The sequence below is a fragment of the Symphalangus syndactylus genome, chromosome 10 (genome assembly GCF_028878055.3).
Source record: "Symphalangus syndactylus isolate Jambi chromosome 10, NHGRI_mSymSyn1-v2.1_pri, whole genome shotgun sequence".
NCBI classification, from domain to species: Eukaryota; Metazoa; Chordata; class Mammalia; order Primates; family Hylobatidae; genus Symphalangus; species Symphalangus syndactylus.
This window is the reverse complement of record NC_072432.2, coordinates 51,688,697-51,710,878: the sequence shown is the minus strand read 5'-3', so window position 1 is coordinate 51,710,878 and position 22,182 is coordinate 51,688,697. Positions and strand designations below refer to the sequence as shown.

General features: G+C 37.6%; 1 protein-coding gene across 9 annotated transcripts in view; it reads right to left on the bottom strand.

Annotated features, from left to right (window-relative positions):
• MAPK10 (mitogen-activated protein kinase 10) overlaps positions 1 to 22,182 on the bottom strand; it is a 327,807-nt gene that overhangs the window by 301,256 nt on the left and 4,369 nt on the right. For all 9 annotated transcript variants that reach the window (XM_055297095.2, XM_055297101.2, XM_055297100.2 and 6 more), the window contains exon 2: positions 21,074 to 21,188. The gene's annotated coding sequence lies outside the window, so the exon portion shown is untranslated. The remainder of the gene's footprint in view (positions 1 to 21,073; positions 21,189 to 22,182) is intronic.

Here is a 22,182-nt window from a genome sequence, read left to right as displayed (position 1 = left end):
CTAAGGGGCAACTTTCAGCTGTAATCTTCCTTGACCTCTAAGCAGCGACAAGGCTGATAACTCCCTCTCTTCCCAGAGTTTCTGGTCAGTGCACTCCCATGCTTTCCAGTAGAATATACAGAAAAAGCCCACAATCTCTGAAGCTAAGATGCCTGGTTTTAAATCAGCTCTACCATATATTGGTTGGTGACAGTCTCTAAGTTACTTAACCTTTCTGGGGCTCACATATTTTTCATCTGTAAAATCAGAGATCACAGTAGCACCAACCTCTCAAGAAGATTAAATTGATCTAATATATGTAAAAACACGTAATACAGTGCTTGGCACATAGTAAGTGTCATACACGTTTTAGCTTTTACCATAATTATTATTATTATTATTATTATTATTATGCTCCTTCTCTGGTCACTTCTTCTTTGTTGGTTGTTGTCAAGGTTTGTTCCTAGAATCTCTCTTTGCCCCATTATCCTCCTATTTAGTGATGAGGACTGACCATAACCTCCAGCCCATGCCTATTTCTTGAACTTTAAACATATATATGCAACTGCCTGCTGGATATTTCAAATTCAACATGTCCACAGATGAATTCATCTTCTTCTTTCCAAGCCTGTTCCTCCTCAGTGTTCTCTTTCTCTAAAATTGCAACCACCTCCCACACAGGCATCCAAGCCAGAAAGCAAGAATCACGCCTGACTGTCATTCCCCTCATCTTCCAAATGCAAACAAGTCCTGCAGATTCTACCTACCTCCTTACTGTTTTTGAGAACAAACCCTCCTCTTCTAACTGTGTCAGTCTAGTCTAGGTCACCACTATGTCTCTCCTGGATCACCTTGTACCTTCACTGTCAGTCTTATCCTTCCCTAAACATTTTCCACATAGCAAAGAGAGCACTCTTCAAATGCTCAAATCTGCTTGTGTCTCTTACTCCACTTAAAAGTCTTCCAGGTCATAACTAATATGGCCCACAGAGCTCTTCATAATGTAATTTGACCCTGCATACTTCTTAAGCCTCATTTATTATCCCTCTCCCTCTTACACAACTTTCATCTCTTCAAATCTCTGTCCCCACTGGACCTTCACATATGCTGTTTCCTCAGCCTGGAACTTTTTTCCACCTCACAAACCTCCCCACTTCATCTGACTATTCCTATCCAAACACGTTTCCTCAAGGAGACTTCCTCTGACACCCACAGTATATTCAATACCCTATGCTCATTAAAAAAACAACAAAAAAAAACTAACTGCAGTCTCTTGAAAATACTGTTTTCTTACAATTTATTCAAATATTGAAAGTTAGCACGCAAATAAATAATTGGAAACTGTGATACCTACTATGAAGGAAAATGTCTGTTTCCCTCACCAGACTATAATCTCTTGAGGACAAGACCTTTTCTGAACTCAATGCCTAGAATAATAGTCTTTCACATGTATGTTATATATATTTGTATGTAAATCTGTAGAAGAAGAGGAATATCATTAATGCCAACAGGAAAATACATAATGGAAAAGAAAGAGAAAGACAGCATCATTGCCTATCGGAACTCACCTGTTATATTACCTGGGAGAATTGACTGTCAATACCCATCTCCACACACCAACCCTGCACCTCTAATTTCATCTCCATAGCCTGAACGAAATGAAAGGTAATCTATGAAATAGCTGAGATAATCCCTGATACATGTTTTGAATTGGTCAAGAAATATTAACAATTTGTTGTACATGTTACATTGCGGTAGACATCAAACTCTATTCAAACTAAAAGACCACAAAGGTTGTAGAAGCTAAAGGCAAATGCCATTATATGAAACAAGTACAAGACATTGGTATAGAAACAATATGTGAAAAATAATTTTTTAAATTTAAAATCTATCTGTAATGATTCTGCCTTAGAGCCCCAGGTAATAAAAGATAACCAGGTAAGTTTGCTAAATAGAAATGGCAGACTAAAAATATAGTTTTTAAAATATTTTTGCTTTTTATCTTCTTGCTCTTCCTCTCTCACCCCCTTCTTCTTCTTCTCTTACTCCTTTCCTTCTCCCTCTTTCTCCCCATGCCCTGTCATAAATAATATACTACTGTATTATTTTTTTTTTTTTCACACTGCTATAAAGACATACCTGAGGCTGGGTAATTGATAAAGAAAAGAGGTTTAATGGACTTACAGTTCCACATGGCTGGGGAGGCCTCAGAAAACTTACAATCATGGCAGAAGGTGAAGGGGAAACAAGGACCTTCACATGGCGGCAAGAGAGAGAAGTGCAAGCAGGGGAAATGCCAGACACTTATAAAACAATCAGATTTTGTGAGAACTCACTATCATGAGAACAGCATGGACGAAACCACCTCCATGAGCCAATCACCTCCCTCCCTTGACATGTGGGGATTACAGGTCCTTCCCTCCAGACGTGGAGATTACAGTTGAGATGATATTTGGGTGGGGACACAGAGCCCAACTGTATCAACTACATTATTCATATAATGTCAGAAATGTCCCCCTGACTGGAGATTTGTCAAGGAAATCAAACTAGAATCAAAAGATTTTTTAATATAAAAATAAAATTATAATTTGTGTTAAAATCAAATAGCAAATGGATAAGCAAGGAAATGTCAGATAATAATCTTGAGAAAACAACTAGAACATGAAATTCTCTATAAATTAATGTCAGATAATTGCTAAGGGCAGAATCAATTTTATGGAGGAGGGATAACACAAAATGTTTTAAATTGTTTTCTTTTAAATTGGTGGTGTGGGTATTTTGGGTAAGATAAACCATTATAACTAACTCCAGAACTTGGTCTTAGCTATTTGAGACCTGGTCTTAAGCAGAATTACATGTTTTAACTTAAGCCTGACAACCCCACTTTTTCTTGTAAGTGATTCTTGAGAACTTATTTGGAGCTTCTATCAAGTAATTGGGGCTACCCACAGACTACTGAACAGAAGACAATCTTATCCAGGAATTCCTTCCACTTTTATCAAGTAACAGATTTGGAAGGGACAAACACGGAATCATCAAGAGAGGGAGAATACAAGCCTTGGACATCATATCAAACAAGGTCTTTGCTCAATGACATGCCGGGGAGGTCTTCCCTCATCCCTCTATCTGAAACTGAAACCCTCCACCACACTCCCTATTCCATATTTCTGCTCAACATTCTCCTCAACCATTCCTACCATCTAACATATAAAATATTTCATTTATTCATCCAGTTTGTTTTCTGTATCCTTCCACCAAAATATAAGCTCCAGGACATCAGGAATGACTTTTTTTTTGAGACGGAGTCTCACACTGTCACCCAGGCTGGAGTGCAGTGGTGCGATCTCAGCTCACTGCAAGCTCTGCCTTCCAGGTTCACACCATTCTCCTGCCTCAGCCTCCCAAGTAGCTGGGACTACAGGCACCCACCACCGCGCCTGCTAATTTTTTGTATTTTTAGTAGTGATGGGGTTTCACCATGTTAGCCAGGATGGTCACAATCTCCTGACCTGGTGAACCACCTGCCTCAGCCTCCCAAAGTGCTGGGATTACAGGCATGAGCCACCACGCCCGGCCAGGAATGATTTTTTAATCATATTCACTACTGTATTCCCACAGCTAGAACAGGACCTGGCACATAGTAGATACTCAATAAATATTTGTTGAATGAATAAAATAAAATCTATTCTTGGAATCAATATGGTAACTGAGAGTGCATTTCAGATTACCTTTACCTCTATATGGTTCAGTTTAATGTAGCTAGAAGTCTTGCCATAGATTAAATTTAAAAATGATTTTCTTCACTAATGATAAAAGGTTGGTGGTCACCTTCATCAATAAGGAAGTGCTAATCACATATGAGTCAATTTAGATTAACTCCCCAGAAATTACTCTGTATCCACATTTATGTGAGTGGATGTCCAGAAGAAAGTATATAGTAAGTCTCTTTCTTTGGAGAATCATAAAGGAGAAATTGCCTCACACCAGAAATGGAATGGGGAAATAGAAAGTGGTGAGAATTATGGGTCCTCGAAATGGTAGACATCTGTACCCACCATGATCAGATAATCCAGAGCAAGCTTGCAACCTAGGAGGAGGGACCATGGCAAATAGTCCTTGTATCAGTGCCTGGATCAAGAGCTGGAATAGAGGACCCAATTAATCTGCCACTGCCATTCCACATGCAGTAAAGAAAATGTTGCTTGCTAATTCCCTGGAGAATCCAAGAACTGATGTGCTGAAGCCAACTGAATATCACCCAGAATTCCCTACCTAGCACTCAAGACTCCATTGATTTGCCCAGATAGATGTCAAATATCCAGTACTATCAGACCGGTCATTTTTTCCTTATCAGATATGCTCTAACAATATACATTTGTCATTTTTCAGCTAATTGCTCAAATTCCAATTTCCTCCAATCCAATCCATCTACTTTCCTTAAGATATAATGGCAAGACATCTTCCTCTCTGCCTTCCTTGACTAAACTAATCTTCTCAGATTTCCTGTGGAAATTATAAAAATAATATCTTAGATTTGCAGAGAAGTTGAGAATCTACAGAGCACATTCACGGTAGTGTCTCCCCACTTCCCCTCCCACACACACACACCTTCTTTCTGTGTCCTAACTGAAAATCTCAGAGTGCCTTGACCATTTTGTGACCCGGCCAGCTGCAGGTTTTTCCCAGTAGGCTTGAACCCAAACTGGAGCTTTGAACATTCCTAATCACTAATAAAGGCATCTAGGTTGTTGCCCAACTGAAAGAAACTGGCTCTAGCCCTGAGCTGAATTCCTGAAACCCTCATATGATCTCCCTACCCTTACCCCCTTCTGCAGACAAACCTACGTAGAACACCCCTTTTGTCTTGTCTGTCTCAAGGACTGCTGCAGCCCTCTGTAAATTCCCCTAATAAATGTTTTGGACTGATCACCCTGGTATTTGGGCTTCTTTCTTTGGAATCTCAACTGGCCCCATCTCAGGACAGTTTGGGGCATGCTCTTGTGGGGACTCCCCTGCTCTGGGGGTGAGTCCAGCTTCAGGTTCTGCATTCACATACTGACTTAGATAAATAAACAGCAGATTACTATTTTATAGACACATGTTTTTCTTGTACTTGCAAACCCTATAGCCTTTCCACGGCTTGCTCTTCCCAATCCTAGTAGGGTTCACCCAGGAGTACACATGTTAATGAAGAAATAAAATCAGTTTATTATATTGAAAAGTACTCCCAGGGCATTTGTCATGATAACAACTGAGTTTATTTTGTTATTTCAGTGATGAAAGTGCTTGGTAACGATCCAAAGCAAACCAATCTTTTTCAAAGCTTTTAGTGTTTACTGTTAACAACAAAATTTAGTGCCTAGTGTTGACAAAATTCCCTACCTGACACAGTATTAAAATGTTTTACATTCAATTCTCTCAAAGACTCAGGTATGTGCTACGTGCCCATTTTGCAGATTAAAAAAAAAAAAAGACATAAATGCTAACTAATTTGCCCATATAAGCAGATTGAGAATCTGAATCTGCTCTGTTTGACTTGAAAGCAGAAGCCCTTAGGAATCATACTCTGCAGTCAGGCACTATTCTATTACACACAGTGTACTGGCAGGGCTGCAGTACAACAAGAAGTCATCCCAAATATCACCAGGGACATTCAGGGTCTAAAGCAAATGTGTACAACTTCCTGGGGCCTCAGGCAGAGTCATGCAGTGACTAAGGGAGGCAGCAGGAAAAGGAAGAAGAGGCTGAAGCTAAATAAGACTGGAAATATTCAAGTAAACCATGCTCCCACCTCATCCTCAAGATAAAACGAGCTTCTCTTGGGGAAAAACGGCTGAAGCCTTTACTTCCACACACACCGCTGAGGTTTCAGGTGTTTGAGAGATTGCCTTACCTTCTTTTCTTCTTTAGTGCTACCTACTAATCTTCATTTTAACCAGATTTATCTGACCATATTAATAGATTCAGGGTTTGAAAAAGGTCAGGACACAGTGAGAGTCTCAGTCATTAGCCTAACAGTCTAATTTTCTTTTCCAAATATTATATTCAACTTTTTTCTTTCTTGCTGTAGGGCATAATGGATAAATGCACAGATTTTGTTTCACCATTCTCTCACTGTAGGACCTTGGAAATGTTGCTTAACCTCTCTGTGCCTCAATTTACTCATCTGTAAAATAGGGATAACAATGGCACCTATCTCTTTGGAGATATTGTGAGGAATAAATGAGATAGTATATGTAACATACTTGAGATATTGCCTGACCCAAAATAAGTTCTCCATAAGTATTTGCTATTATAATTATTATATGTCATGTGTCATAAGGATTATAAAAAATGATAGCTAATATTCAATGAGCAATTATGCTAAGTGCTTCTTATTTATTTCTCATATAAACTCTGGAAGGTAGATATTCTTACTGTACCAATTTACATGAAACAGAGGCTCAGAAATGTGAATCCACAAATTACCTAGGCAACAAATGATAGTTAGAACTCAAGCCTACCAATCTACTCCAGAATCAAGCTCTTAACCACTGTATTATTTCAAGTAGGTAATGATACTTGCTAAAAGATACTAAAGTTTTGCTCTGTAACTTTACAACTCTTTCCTCAATTAATTATCACAACCACCTTATGGGATGGATGCTTTTATGTTTTTCAATACACAGAGGAGAAAACTGAGGGAACAGCATTAGATAACTTGGCCAAGATCACATATTGTATTAGTTCGTTTTCACTCTGCTATAAAGAACTACCAAAGACCAGATAATTTATGAAGAAAAGAGGTTTAATTGACTCACAGTTCATCAGGCTGCACAGAAGCATGGCTGGGAGGCCTCAGGAAACTTCCATTCATGGCAGAAGGTGAAGGGGAAGCAAGTTCACCTTACCACCGCAATGCAGGAGAGAGAGGGCAAGGAGGGAAGTGCCACACTTTTAAACCATCAGATCTCGTGAGAACTCACTCACTATCATAAGAACAGGATGGGGGAAATCCACCCGCATGATCCAATCATCTCCCACCAGGTCCCTCTGCTGACACTTGGGGATTACAATTCATCATGAGATTTGGGTGAGGACACAGAGCCCAACCATATCACACATCTAGTATGTGGTTAAGGTAAGTGTACCCCATACTAAAAAGTAAAAAAAGCAGAGGTGCTAAATTTTCATCTCTGTGACCTAATACCAGACAGAGGATAACACTTTTCAAAAAGGAAACTTCCTTCTGATATGTTCTTCTAAACAGTTTCTAAGCCAGTGTGACTAAGAGAAAGACTCAATACTAGAATCATAAAAGAAGAACTGATTAAATGCTAATATATTCTGTTTTGCCTTACTACTCAATCATTTTCCACCTCTACTAGCAGCCATTTTCAATAGTCATTTTTAATGTCCTATACAATTTGAATAGAATATAATTCACTATTAGCAAATATGGATCAACTTTTCACATGAAGCAAGACCATTGATTTCATTTGGTTCATGACCCAAGGAAGTTATGGACAACACAGGGAGAGATGGTGGCTGAGTATTCATTCTATGTAACTATGACACAAAGGAGAATCTGCCAATGATACATTTAGCCAAAACCCGCAGGAATTTACAGTCATGACTTAACAATACTAATGGATAACAATTGATAAGGTGTGAAACAGGATCACACACTAGCCCAATATACTCTTGAAGTCTTTGTGCAAATTAGCAAGATGAGCTTTGGTTTGGTGAGCATAACACAAACTTGGCTGTAGCTTCAGCACTCTAAACCAAGGGCTTGGTGTATGTTCCAAACAGATCTTAATGAATCTGAGACAACACTGGAAGGTATTTTTAGAAGTCTTGAGAGACATGATCAATAGCAAAAACAGAAACATACTGATATAGATCTTGAGAAGAGAATAAATACATGAGTCAAAAAGGAAAATGGCAAGCCAATTTTCTTTACAGGACAATTGTGTGGGAGGATGGCAATGTGTCATAGGAAATAATACTTGTCAATGGTTAGGACAAACTTATTAGATCCCTTATATTTATATCAGAATTAAGTACTTGACTTGCTGGAGAAAAAGCACAAGAGGAATACATGAAAGAGCAATGAATAAAATTTAAGATTTTTGTGGATATTTTAGAATGTTACTCTAGGTAATAAAAAGGTCATGATCAATTATGTTATCACAAATTAACTACTAGAAGACAAATAATTAATTAACAAGGAATGGTAAAGGACCCCAATTAGGAAAAGAGAAGACATGATGACAACGGTAATAAAAATTGACCAAAAAAGAAAAAAAAAAAATACCTGGCAGTTACTGAGCACCTAATGCTATAAGCTTTGCCTTCATTACCTTCACAATAACCTTATGGGAAAGCACCATTATTAGTACCATTTTACACATGCGGAAACTGAAGCGTAAGAGGTTATGTGATTTAACCAGGATCTCATGTAAAGTAATAGAACTTGGATTTACATCCACGCAGTTTAACTCTGGAATTTACCTGCTTGACCACCAGACTATACAGCCATGGGTTAAACTGAAGAAAAGAGCCAAAATTGACAAGAACACTGATGCAGGTAACTAGACATATCAAATGTTGTCCCACCTCCATTTGCGTGGGGAAAAGTCAGAATAATGATGTCCCTGATAGCGATGGAATACGTGACCAGGATAGAGTGATAGAAATAATGAGATACAGTGAAATTCAAATACTGTTAAAATGACTTCTTTACTAAGCAGGAAAATAGTTTACAATAAGGAAGACTTAGAATAAATAAAATGGAATGAACTTCCATGCCTGGCTTCATCTTGCCTCTTTGGAATTGACTGAGAACAAGTTTGCTGTGTAGGTGTTTCGTGGTAATGACTTTACTATTACTAACAATGACAATAGTTCCAGGCAGTTTTTCATATTTACATAGCAGCCTTCAACATAGGAGCAAAAGAACCTGGCAAACATTCTCATTTTTATTATTGATGGCTTAGATTAATAAAGTGCCTTCCTGTCAAAGAGCTCATTAATCCTTACACAGACTCCTGTGACACAAATAGGTAAGCAATCCATTTCTACATTTTGCATATGGAGAAACCAAAGCTCAAGGACCTGTGCATAATTGCTTAGCAAGATTGTGGCTGAGCCTAGAATGAAATCATAAAGAACCCAGTGTTTTCCTGCCCTTGAGTGAAACTCCGTCTCATTTACAGCTTCTTACTCCAAATTATCTGAGACATTGGGGCCTTCTTTAACAACGAGACCCTCCTACTCAGATTTTTACTGCCTCTTGTTCAAGCTGGATTCCCTCTCTCTCCTTCCTTTTAACTGCTCATCCTGCCTCTCTTATCTCTCTTCTTCAAACCAACATTACTGTCAGACAGAATCATTTTCTTAAATCAGTTTAGAAAAAAAGGAGAGGTTCTTCATCATCTACAGAAACGGACCTCAAATTCCCTCACAGATCATTCAGGGCCTTCCTCAGTCTGGCCCCAATCTATTTTCCTAGCCATGTCTCTGATGCCATGTCCCTTATGCATAAGTCATGCAAGTCTAAACTTCTGAACTCCAAACCCACTCTGCTCCTTGATCATTCTGTTCCCTCTTCCAGAAATTACCTTTCCAACTCCAGCACTATCAAAATATGTTCGCATTTCCACCCCAGTGCTGTCTTCCTCATGAAGCCCTCCTGACCTACCACCTGTAAAGGACTGCTTCCTCCAGCTCCTCCATGTTTAGTCTTATTTGTAACACTCACCACATTCTACCTAGGACTACAGGGACTTATGAAAGTACATCTCTCTTGTTAGAACGTTCTGTCACTGAGATTCCCAGAGTCAGGTCCTATGTCAGATTTTGTGACAGGTATTGGGTGAAAATGAGAAACATCCCTGCTTTTGTGAGGCTTATAGTCTGGCAGCCTTCCTCATTTATGGTACCTTATCTAAATAGCAAAACACTATTTTCTCGATTTTTCCAAGGGTGTTACATAATAGTGCCATGCTAGATGCATAAAAGAGACATTTATTCATTACATACAACAGATACTTTTTAGGAGTGGTTCTCAAAGTATAGTACACAGACCCCTGAATGTCCCCAAGATTTTCATATGGCTCCCAAATTAGTCAAAACTAATTCCAAATAATATGAAGACATGGTTCAACATTGTCACTCTTGTACTCTCACAGGTGTATGGTAGTCTTCCAAAGGTGACTTGATGTGTGATATAACAAAAAATTGAAACAATAGGTAGATAGGAGAATTCAGCTGCCTTCTGTTAAAGCAGTCATTAAACAGATTGGCAACAGTGTAAAACAATGCCACTTTGTCACCAAATTATTTTTATTTCTTAAAAGTAGTTTTCATAAAAAGATAACATTATTTATGTTAACATGTAATGGGTTTACAATCGTTGATTTTTAAATAAATTACATAAATATTTAAAATTTTGTATTTTAATTTATAAAATGGTAAATACCAGTGGCTACAACAAAAATTCTTTAGATTTCTCATTACCTTTCAAGAATATAAAGGGATCATGAGACAAAAACGTTTGAGAATTACTGCCTGAGGGCAGTGGGCTCACGTCTCTCTGCAGAACCTCATTTGAGAATGCCTGGGTGGAAGTTGAGTTTAGAGACAGGGTCTTGCTCTGTCACCCAGGCTGGAGTGCTTATCACAGTCACTGCAGCCTCAACCTCCAGGGCTCTAGGAATTCTACCCCCTCAGCTTCCTGAGTAGCTGGGACTATAGGCACATGTCACCACACTCAGCTAATTTTTTTGTAGAGTCAGTTCTTGCTATATTGCCCAGGCTGGCCTCAAACTCCTGGGCTCAAGCAATCCTGCCTCAGCCTCCCAAAGTGCTGGGATTACAAGTGTGAGCCATTATGCCTGCTCTCAACTTCTATCAAAGAAACTATCCTACGTGTGGGATTTATTCACAAGATTTTCTTCTTTCTCTCCCCACCCCCAAAGCCTCCTAGTTTAATAGTGAGCTGCTTAGGAACAGAGACTAAGTGAAATTTATCTTTGTTTCTGCAGCACCTGGTACAGAGTAAACAGTCAGTAAATATTTGTGGGAGGGAGGGAGGGAAGGAAGGGAAGGAGGGAGGGAAGAAGTGAGGCAGGGAGAGAGGGAGGAAGGGAAGCAGGGAATATGAGGGGAGGGAGGAAGAAACTGTGTGATATTTAATCTTCCAAGACTCTACCACAGTAATCTGCCCACTGAAAATGTCTGTTAACTTCATGTAAATGTGTTTATATTGATATCATATCTAAAGTGACCAAGGCACCCAACAGTTTCACCTGATATGTTAGAAAATCCCAGTAGAGTTTAGAAATCATTATTTCTAAAGGCAAATTTTAAAAGATTTCTCTCATAAGTAAATTAATAAATAAATATTTGTGCACACTAGTCTTTCAACAGCAAAGGATAATTTTGGGATAAAGAATGATGCAAACTTGGAAAATTGATGTAGTCAGTTTGGCTGGCTATGCATAAACTATCTATCTTCCTTATGTTTAGCACATCTTTAATAATTAGAAGTGACTTCCTATGGCTAAAATATCTTATTTATTGATTCAGAGTAAATAAGAATGGGCAGAATTAAGCTGAAGACAACAAAAAGGGGAAGTTAAAGCAAAACTGTGCATTAGCAAGTCCCTCTCTAACAGCCTTCTGAGCCCTTTCTTCCCCTCGTAGCTGCTTTGCATCCTCATGGAGTCCTTCACTAGCCAAGGCTTCCCTCACCAAGGTACCCCACTTGAATGAGACCTCTTAGGTATCATCTCATTCTTTAATTCAATCTGTGTGCAACTTAATCCATGTAATTTTTACAATTAAAGAAATTTAGACACCATCTATTACAATTCTCTCATATACAGTTGAAGCTCAGCTTTGTCTTGTCTTGAAATTTTTCTTTGCTGTTGAAGAACTAGTGTGCACAAATATTTGTTCATTGATTACTTATGAGAGAAATCTTTTAAAATTCACCTTTCGAAATCAGGATTTCTAAACTGTACTGAGATTTTCCAATATACTCGGTGAAACTATTGGTGTCTTAGTCACTTTAGAAATTGAGACTTGCCCAAGGGAATATTAATTCATGACATAGCTGGGATAAAAATCTAGCTTCAAGGGCTCTTCCTTTTCCAGGAACTATATGAATAAATCTCCTAAACTCGAACAAACACTTTGCTCTAGACCATTCTTGATTCCCTCTCCATATAAAAACTTTTCCTATATATTCCTTCAGTGTCCTACTATTTTAATGCACCATATTTATTCAAATGTGGTTAGTACCTATGATCCAAAATCCATTACGACCAATTCACACCTTAATTCAAGTTAGTTTATCAGGTTAGCAAGCCAGTCAATTTGCCTCATAACATTTCTGTTTGAATAGGAATGGTTGAAGTCTTCAACTAAAAGAACGAGTGAAAATTTTATACATGATATCAGGTTCAGAAGCAGAGATAGATGAAAACAGAATGTGTTTTGGTTCCTTAAATTATAACACAGAGTCAGACATCTATACAAAGGACCAAAACTACAATAAGTGCAATGAATGAGAGCTTATTGCCTGTGATGCTTCACTTTGTTAACTTGAACCCTGGTTGACAACAGCATAGTAGGATAGTCAAACAAACATATGACATGATATAAAGGTGTCACAAGCTATCTTCACGGGATTGATTCCAGGACAACCCCGGAGGATGCCAAAATCCAAGGATATTCAAACACGTTATATAAAATGGTAGTATCTGCATATAATTTACACACATCCTCCCATATACTTTGTCAATTCTGCATTACTTATGGTACCTAATACAATGTAAATGCTATGTAAATAGTTACTATACTGTATTGTTTATAACAAGGGAAAAATGTCTGTATGTGTTCAGTACAGACATAACCATCTTAGGCCTAACTACATTTTCAAACCATGGTTGGTTAAATCTGCGGATGTGAAACTGCAGACACAGAGGGCTAACTATATTAGTCTGAAACTCACAAAAGATGAAATACAGGCATTCCTTGGTATATCCAGGACCTCAGGTCTCTAACCAAATCCATACATACTCAAGTCCAACAATCAGCCTTGTAGGAAAAGTCAGCCCTCCATATCTGGAGGTTTCACATCCCGGGAATACTGTATTTTTAATCCAAGTTTGTTTGGAAAAAAAAAAAAAAAACACATGTAAGTGGACTCAGACAGTTTAAACACAGCTGTATAGCTTAAATTGTTTCCTACCCACTTTTCATGTAGTTTTTGCTATATATATTTTATTCAATCTTTTTGGCAGGGAATGAGTACAATATTATATAGGTACTCATATGTGTGTGCACACACACATATGTCTTAATATAGAAGAGTATCTTTATTAAGATGTATTATATCTTAATAGACTAAACTCCAAAGTAGAATTACATTCATTCTTAAGATTTATAAGTGACTTTCTGAAAGCAATACTATCAAGATTGTCCAGTCAAATTTGAAAGAGCTTAAAAGTCAGTCTCAGGATTTAAAGCACTAACAAACCACCTGGGCCCTCCAAAAGTACAAATAGAAAGAAAACTTTAAACTTATGGTATCTACAATGCAAATAATAAATTATCACATAAAATGAATGCTGTTAAACTACACACTAAATTTTTCAAGTCTTAACCTGAATAGCTTTGTTATGTTAACCAATTTTTCATTAAAATCTCATACTTTGATTTTAATAGTAGTTCCTCTGATACTGGTTATCAAAACACAGAGAATTCTTTATGACGAACCTAAAATTTTTGCAGATGCTTACTCAGTCTTCAAATAAACTCCAGGAAAATCCCGATTTCTAAGAGAAAGCATTGAATTTGTGCTCCTGATCTGGCATCAAATTACTTGGGAACTCTCAAACAGTGACAGCCCCAAATGCATCTTCCTAAGACACATAGCTACATGTTCTACCAATCAGTGAAGGAAAAAAGTTTGTAAAAATTGTATACAATACTAGAGTGTCTTAGTCCATTCAGGCTGCTATAACAACATGCCATAAACTTGGCAGCTTATAAACAACAGAAATTTATTTCTCAGTTCTGGAGGCTGGTAAGTCCAAGATACAAACAGACCCGGTGTCTGGTGAGGTTTCGCTTTCTGGGTCATAGACAGTGCATTCTTGCTGTATCCTTACATGGTGGAAAATACTAGCTAGCTCTCTGGGGTCTCTTTTATAAGGACACTAATCCCAATCAGCCCTGTTCTCATGATCTAATCACCTCTCAAAGGCCCCATCTCCTAATACCATCTCCTTGAGGTTAGGACTTCAACATAAGAATTTGGAGGGAACACAAAATTCAGTCTGGGGCTACTTATATCGGTTTTACCAGGTTAAATACTCCTAAAGATTTAATTTCCCATCTTGGTAACTGTTGCAGCCATTGAGAAGCAAGACAGAACAGCACCACAGAATTAAACATTTCTGAATATTCTCTTATTCGTCTCATTTGTAAGGTATTTGATTCCACAAACCTGTTCTGCTAATTTCTATTTCTCTTCACTTTGATTGTTATTGTTACTATTCCTTGGAATTCTTATCCATATACTTACCTAGAATTCAAACCATATCAATATTTTAAGACTCTATTTGGGTCCAATATTCATCTTTAACACTACAAAGAATACAGCACAGTAATAAGCATATGCTCCAGAGTCAGAATCATGCACCACTAGCTGCATGACCTGCAGCACGTTACTAAATCGTCTGTGCCTTGTCTTCACCTTTTGTAAAATAGGAATGTTCAGTAGTATTGCTGTCAGGCTCAAGTGAACTAGGACATGCAAAGCACTGTGAACAGTGCTTGGCACGAAGTAGGCACTCAATAAATGTTAGCCACTATTGTAGTTCTTTATTATAACCCCCATTCTTCCTGTACTTCTCTGAACAACTATAGATTCATAAGTAATAAGGACCTTAGATCCTACAGTCATTTAGTAATCTCCCACACAAAGTAGTATCATCTCTAAAAAGCTCTTCATACTTGGTCAACCATGCAGATGGTTAAATACTTTCAGTGATGAAAACTTTACTACTTTTCAAAAAGCACAGGCTCAAACACATCTTATAATAAAAAAAAAATTATGTTCAGTACCTACTATCTACTCATTGGTCTCTTAGTTCTGCCTTCAGTACAACTTACAAACAATCCTGCATCTTCTAGCCTCTTTCATATGAAAGCCCTTAAATATTGAAGGCAGCTGCTTGGTAAGTTGCACTCTCTTTCACTCTCTAGCGCTGAAACCCTCCACCTCGATCTTTCCTCTTCATTTCTCTTCTCCAGTCAAAACACCATAATTTTTCTTGACTGTCCACCACAAGATATGTTTTCTATATCTTCACCATCCTCAACACAATCTTCAGGACTCACTTCATTTTATGAAAGTCATTCCTAATAGAGGGCACTAAAAGCTACACATAATATTCCCAACAGGTTCTGAATAGTAAAAATGACAGAACAACAGTTTCTTTAGGAAAGTAAGGCAAATTTTGGAAAAATTTACTTAATAACAATCATCAAAAAACAATGCTGTTAAATGAGCGATTAAGTTAAATTTTTCTTCTGAGAGATTGGCAAACAACATAGGCTATTACCTAACCTATTTAAATAAGATTATGGACTCTCTGCCAGGCTGCCTTCCACATTGTATCCAGAGACAGAATTTATGATGCCTTTGTGTAAACTGCTTTTATCTCTATGGAAGTCTCTTTAGCTATGTGTTTTTTTCTTCACGTGTCTGTCTTTGTCCTGCGTCTGTTTCTTTCTGTGTATCAATCTCTTTTTCATTCTTCTTTTTTTTTGTCAATCATTCAATAAATATTTATGCAGTGCCTATCAAGTGTATTAGGTATAAGAAATTCATCTTTAACACTACAAAGAATACAGCACAGTAATAAGCATATGCTCCAGAGTCAGAATCATGCACCACTAGCTGCATGACCTGCAACACGTTACTAAATCGTGCTGTATTAGGTATAAGAAATTCAAAGATGAGTCTTGCTCAAAATACCCCCTGGCTAAGGTGGGAGGCAAAGCAGACACAAACAGATAATAAACAGATAATAAGATGCTATGGTAATACAGTGAGGTAGATAATGCACAGGTTACTATGAGAGCACCAAGAATGATTGAATGCTGGATGAAAGGGATCTGAGAGGTTTCTAGATAGAAACCTAAGATAGAATCTTATGAAATCTAAAGTGATTCTGAACAGTACTCTCAAACTTTAACATGTATTTAAATCCCCTAGGAATCTTGTGAAAATGCAGATTCTTAATCAATGTGTCTGTCTGAGTAGTAGGACATCAGATGCTGCATTTCTATCAGGCTCCAGGAGGTGTCCATGCTGCTAGCCCCCAGACCATCATAGAGTCACAAACGTCTTAAAGGATGGAAAGGAGTAAGTAAGGGCTGTGCAGAGTGAATACAGGCAGTATAAACAGCATGAAGTAAATCACAGAGGTAGGAAACACCTGAGTATATGTGATGAGCTTGAAGCACACTGGTGTTTCCAGGCAATTTAAAAGGTCATGAGTGTCTAAAATGGGGATGGATGGGAGTATGACATATCATTTTTTGGTGTGTGTGTGTGTGTGTGTGTGTGAGAGAGAGAGAGAGAGAGAGAGAGACAGTCTTGCTCTGTCGCCCAGGTTGGAGTACAGTGGCGCAATCTCGGCTCACTGCAACCTCTGCCTCCCATGTTCAAGCAATTCTCCTGCCTCAGCCTCCTGAGTAGCTGGGATTACAGGTGCATGCCACTATGCCCAGCTAATTTTTTTTTTTTTTTTGAGACAGAGTCTCGCTCTGACGCCCAGGCTGGAGTGCAGTGGCATGATTGCGGCTCACTGCAACCTCTGCCTCCCAGGTTCAAGTGATTCTCCTGCCTCAGCCTCTCAAGTAGCTGGGACTACAGGCACCCGCCACCATGCCCGGCTAATTTTTTGTATTTTTAGTAGAGATGGGGTTTCACCGTGTTAGCCAGGGTGGTCTTGATCTCCTGACCTCATGATCCGCCTGCCTTGGCCTCCCAAAGTGCTGGGATTACAGGCATGAGCCACCACGCCCGACCAATTTTTGTATTTTTAGTAGAGACAGGGTTTCACCATGTTGGCCAGGCTGGTCTCAAACTCCTGACCTCAGCTGATCCACCAGCCTTGACCTCCCAAAGTGCTGGGATTACAAAGGCTTGAGCCACCCACCTGGCCAGAAGTATGGTATGTCTTAAGGAAAAGGGAAGTTATTACATGGATGACAGAGTATATCGAAAATTCTTTAAGTAGGGCAATTATATGGTAACAACTGCAAATCAAATAACAAGTCTGGTGGCTTCACTGGTAGAATAATGGGCAAGAAGATAGTATGCTAGGCTACTTAAATAAACCTGCCAAAGATGATGATGAGGACCTAAATTATGGCAGCAACAACAGATTTAGATGAAAAGGGACTGGTCTGAGAAATGGTTAGGAAATAGAATAGGTTGATTGTGTCATCACTTGTTAATTTAAAAATCAGGTGGTTGTTATTTCTTTGCATTTTTTTGCAGGCATCATATCTATTCTTAACCTGACACTTAGTAGTAACATGTGATCTTGGACAAGTCACTTACCCTCTTTAGCAGTTGCTTCCATATCTTTAAAAAAAAGTGGACATTTGGCCCAAATGAACAGTGTCATTGCTTTAAACCCTAAAATTTATGAGCCTGTGAACTAAATTCATCTCATTGAATTGTAGATTCATAAAATGTATTCTTAGTACCTACTACAATACTGGGACTTTATAAAATGAATTGTTAGTACCTACCACAATACCTGTATTATATATATATACACTCACACACACACACACACACAATATATATATGACAATGTATTGTACAATATATGTACAAAGGATGACAATATATTACAACATTAGTCATACAATGTGTGTGTACACACACACACACACACACTGTATGACAAATATTGAATCTACCTAGCCGACAGGTATTAAAACTTGAGACTTAAAATCCTCCCTCTTTGTTGCCCACCACATTCATTACCAAGTCCAGTTGTTTGCTACATATGCCCTACTGGCAATTCTTTGGTTTATGCACTTATTTTTTTAACTGGATTCCTGCAATAGCACCTTAGATGTTCTCCCTGGTTCCAACCAAATCCCCTTCCAAACACTCTCTGAGAAACTGAAGAATTCTGGAGTCAGAAAGACTTGGGCTTGAATGCTAAGTCCACTGTTCCTTAACTATGTGATTGTCAGCAATTGATTTAACCTCTCTAAACCTTGGTTTCCTTACCTCTAAATTATAGGGATACTAGGAAGATGACCTATTTGTAAAGTACTTACTATAGTGCCTATTACACAGTGAGAACTCAATAAGTGTTAGTTATCATTTTGAAAGACACATCTCAAAAAGATTTGAGCAGGTACTTCACAAAAGAGGAAAATCAAATTACCAAAAAACAAAAAATGGAAAGATGCTCTTCTTCATTAGTAATCAGCAAAATGCAAATTAATACTTCTGTGAGTACAATTATGTATCTACCTGATTAGCAAAATTTAAGAACTTGTAAATCAAGTGTTGGTGAGGATGTAGAGTTTCTCATATACTGCTGCTGGGAATGTAAATTGATGCAACTGATTGGGGAAAATATTTTGGAATTATTTAGTAAAATTAAAGGCGCACATACCCAAAAACTCAGCAGTTCCTTCCCTTGCTATTTATCCTAGAAAAGGGTAAATATCAGAATCTATGAGAACTAATATATATATACATAAAAATGATATTATATTTATATTTATACTAGCATTAAGTAAAATAGATTTAATCCAAATGTTCAACAACAGCAGACTAGGTAAGTAAATATTGGCATATTAACACAGTAGAATACTATACAACAATTTACATGAATCAACTACATGCATGAACACGAAAGAATCTCACTATGTTAGCAAAATAATCAGGCAATTGAGAGTATGCATGCTATAATTCCAAATACATGGAGCTGAAGCATAGGCAGAACTAAGATTCATAGCCTAGAGATGCAGATAGATGGAAAAACTACAAAGAAAAACAAGGTAATGTGCATAACAAAAGATGGGATAGTAGCTAGCGGTTACCTATGGTGGGGAAGGAAAAGTATGTGATCAGAAAGGGACACATAGGGGTTTGCTGGGAGTCTATTACATCATGTTTGATTTATTTGTTTGATTTGTTTTATGTTGTTTGATTTGTTTACATGATGTTTGATTTATAATTATTCTTTAACCTGTATTTGTTTTATACATTCTTCTATGTGCATGGTATATTTCACAATTAAAAAATAAACTGATTATGTCAATCTCCTACTTAAAATCTTTCAAAAGCTCTTCACTTTGAAACAAAATCCAAACTCCTTAATTTTGTCTAAGAGATCCTTCATGGCACATGTCTTGTATCCCTCTTCAACTTTATCTCTGCCACTACCATTTCTGCTTCAGCATAGTAAATGATACCTAGTATTCCCACACAATCATGCTCTCTCAGGCTTCTGGGTCTGTTAAAAAATGTTCCCACTGTGCACTGCATCCTCCCTTCCTCTGGCTATCCTTTTACTGTGCTTAATAGTCCACCAAAAGATCCCTTCCTCTGGGAAGTCTTCCTTGACTAATCTCTACCACATCTGTGTTAGAGTCTCCTCTGATGCACTTCCTTTGGCACTCTAGACCTACCCATGTAATAGCACTTTATAAGTGCCACACTCTTTAGAACACAACTACCTCCATTAATAAGCACATTTTATTATAAGTAACACACTCTTTAGACAGAGGGCTCCTATAAAGCAAGGACTGTCTTTTATCTGCCCCAAAAGCTAAACATGCTACCTACATCACATATTCTCAATAAGAGTTTGATTAATGAATTAATATTCAGAATGGAGAGAACATGGTATGCTTTCTACATCACTGGGAGTAACACATAATATATTAGGTTCAACCATATAAAATTGCCCTTATTTTAGGTCAAAAATAGTTTGTTCTTGGCAATTGCATAAAATTATTTGTAACACTCATTGAATACATGTTAATTAAGCACAGTATAGTGATGCTATTAGATCTGCTTTCTCAATATAATGGTAGACGGATTGTTTTTTATGAATTGTTTTAGAAATTCACTATATGAAATAACTCTAGGATTAATTTCATCAGTCTTCTGCAGTTATAGGCTATGCATTAATTCATAGGGCAGCCTACCTATCTACAGTTATATAGGCCACTAGGCAAATGAAAGAAACATATTGATCTCTAGCTCAAAATAGCTTCTTCTGGAGTCTTATAAGCGCCACAGTCATACTCTAGTTCTCAAAGATGTTATTTGACAGATTATAACTCGTTCGTCTCTGCCAGAATCTATTGATTATTGACTTTGGTGACTATGAAGCATCAAGTATTTGATTTAAAAAGACATTCTACCTGTGTGTGCTGATATTTTTATAAATTAATAAGTTTTAAAGTCATTCCAACTAGGCAGAGCAACTGGATCTATTTTTAATATTGCTTTGTAAGCAAAAGGATTTGTAGGCTAAAATGCCCATGAATTGAGTTTTATAAAACTGTGATTTCTCTTCTCTTATTTCAGAAGAGCTAAATGGTGTGTAAGTGTGTGTGTGTGTGTGTGTGTGTGTGTTCCTGAAAGAAAACCCTAATTTAGCTCAGAACAAATTTTTCTACTAAAGGAGATAAATCTGTAAAATATAGTACAACATTGCATATAATAAAACTTAAAAATAATGGTACCCAACTGTTACTCTGCCACATGAAAATGTTAATTGCAGGTATCATCCATGGTGGTAGTATCATGGTGTTATATGCTGCACCCATGCACCTCAAGACTTTTCACTACTGTATGTGGTATTAGTAGTACCACACCAACTATTAAACTTCTGTTCTATTGATTTTCACTTCTGTAGTCAAAATTATTTGGAGCAGTATTTCTCCAGCTCCATATACAAAACCATATGCAATATTTAAATTAGCTATATAGATCATAGTTTTCATGCTAAGGAATATTTTTAAATTGGCAACTCACCACAGCTTGTATGGTTTCTCATCTATAGGAAACGGGTCTAATTCAACAGTTTCTTGCATGAGTTGCCATAGTGAAGATCTGAGATGGGCCTGCTGTTGGTGTTTCTCACACTAGCCTGAAAGCAAAGCCGAAAAACAGATGAGTTTGATTTTAAGATTTAAATTTGTATTTAGAAAACCAAAAAGCTGACATCAAAGACAATAAGACAATTGGTTACTGGGTGGGTGAGTGCAGGCAAAGGAAAGAAAACATCTCAAGGTAATTATCTCTGTTCATAATTTACTGCAAGCACAGGAACTTTGATGTTATAATACCAGAACAACTATTTTAATATCTGAGCATACACTAAATTAGTAATTCTTATTTCAGTTGATATAATTGGTCTTGTGATATGAATTTGGTTTTCTAATACAAAGCACCCCACTCATCCTCAACTAGGACAGCTCCACTGTTACATAGATTTACATATTCTGCTTTTCATACAAGATTTCATTGGAACAATGGTTACATAGGTACCAATAAAGGAGGAGAATTTTGAAAACCTCTGAAGTATGCAAAAGAAAGTAAACCTAAGCTGGAGCTCGTCTGAAGAGACCTGTATTTATGTTCTTCTAGTTACAAACCTACTTTTTCACCATTATAGCCTGTTACTTCCCAACATTATATTAGACAAGATTCTTCAGAATATGTGTCAGTCTCCAATATTCTACCCAATGTCAAACCATAAGTTTTTATTTCTAGTTTGGAAAATATGGTCATCATACCCAAAATCGGCCTCCTCTTTACCCTAAGTAAGAGTCTCTTTCCTGCCCAGGTGCTTACAATTACTCCTAGTACTACCATCCTCTCACCATCCCACCACCTCACCCCGACACCCCAGTGTGGCCCCATTGTCACCTGCCACCACTTCAGAGGAAGTGAATTCCTTTCTCCTCTGAATTTCTATTGCACTCATTATCAAAACACTAATATGGACCCTTGATTTTATACCGTCTTTATTGTTATTTAGCCTCATCTTCCCAAATGAGCATAGGTTCCAAATGGCAGAAATTGTGTTACAGTTTCCCAATTTTTTCTACCAAAACACTTAGCAGAGAATGCAGTACATG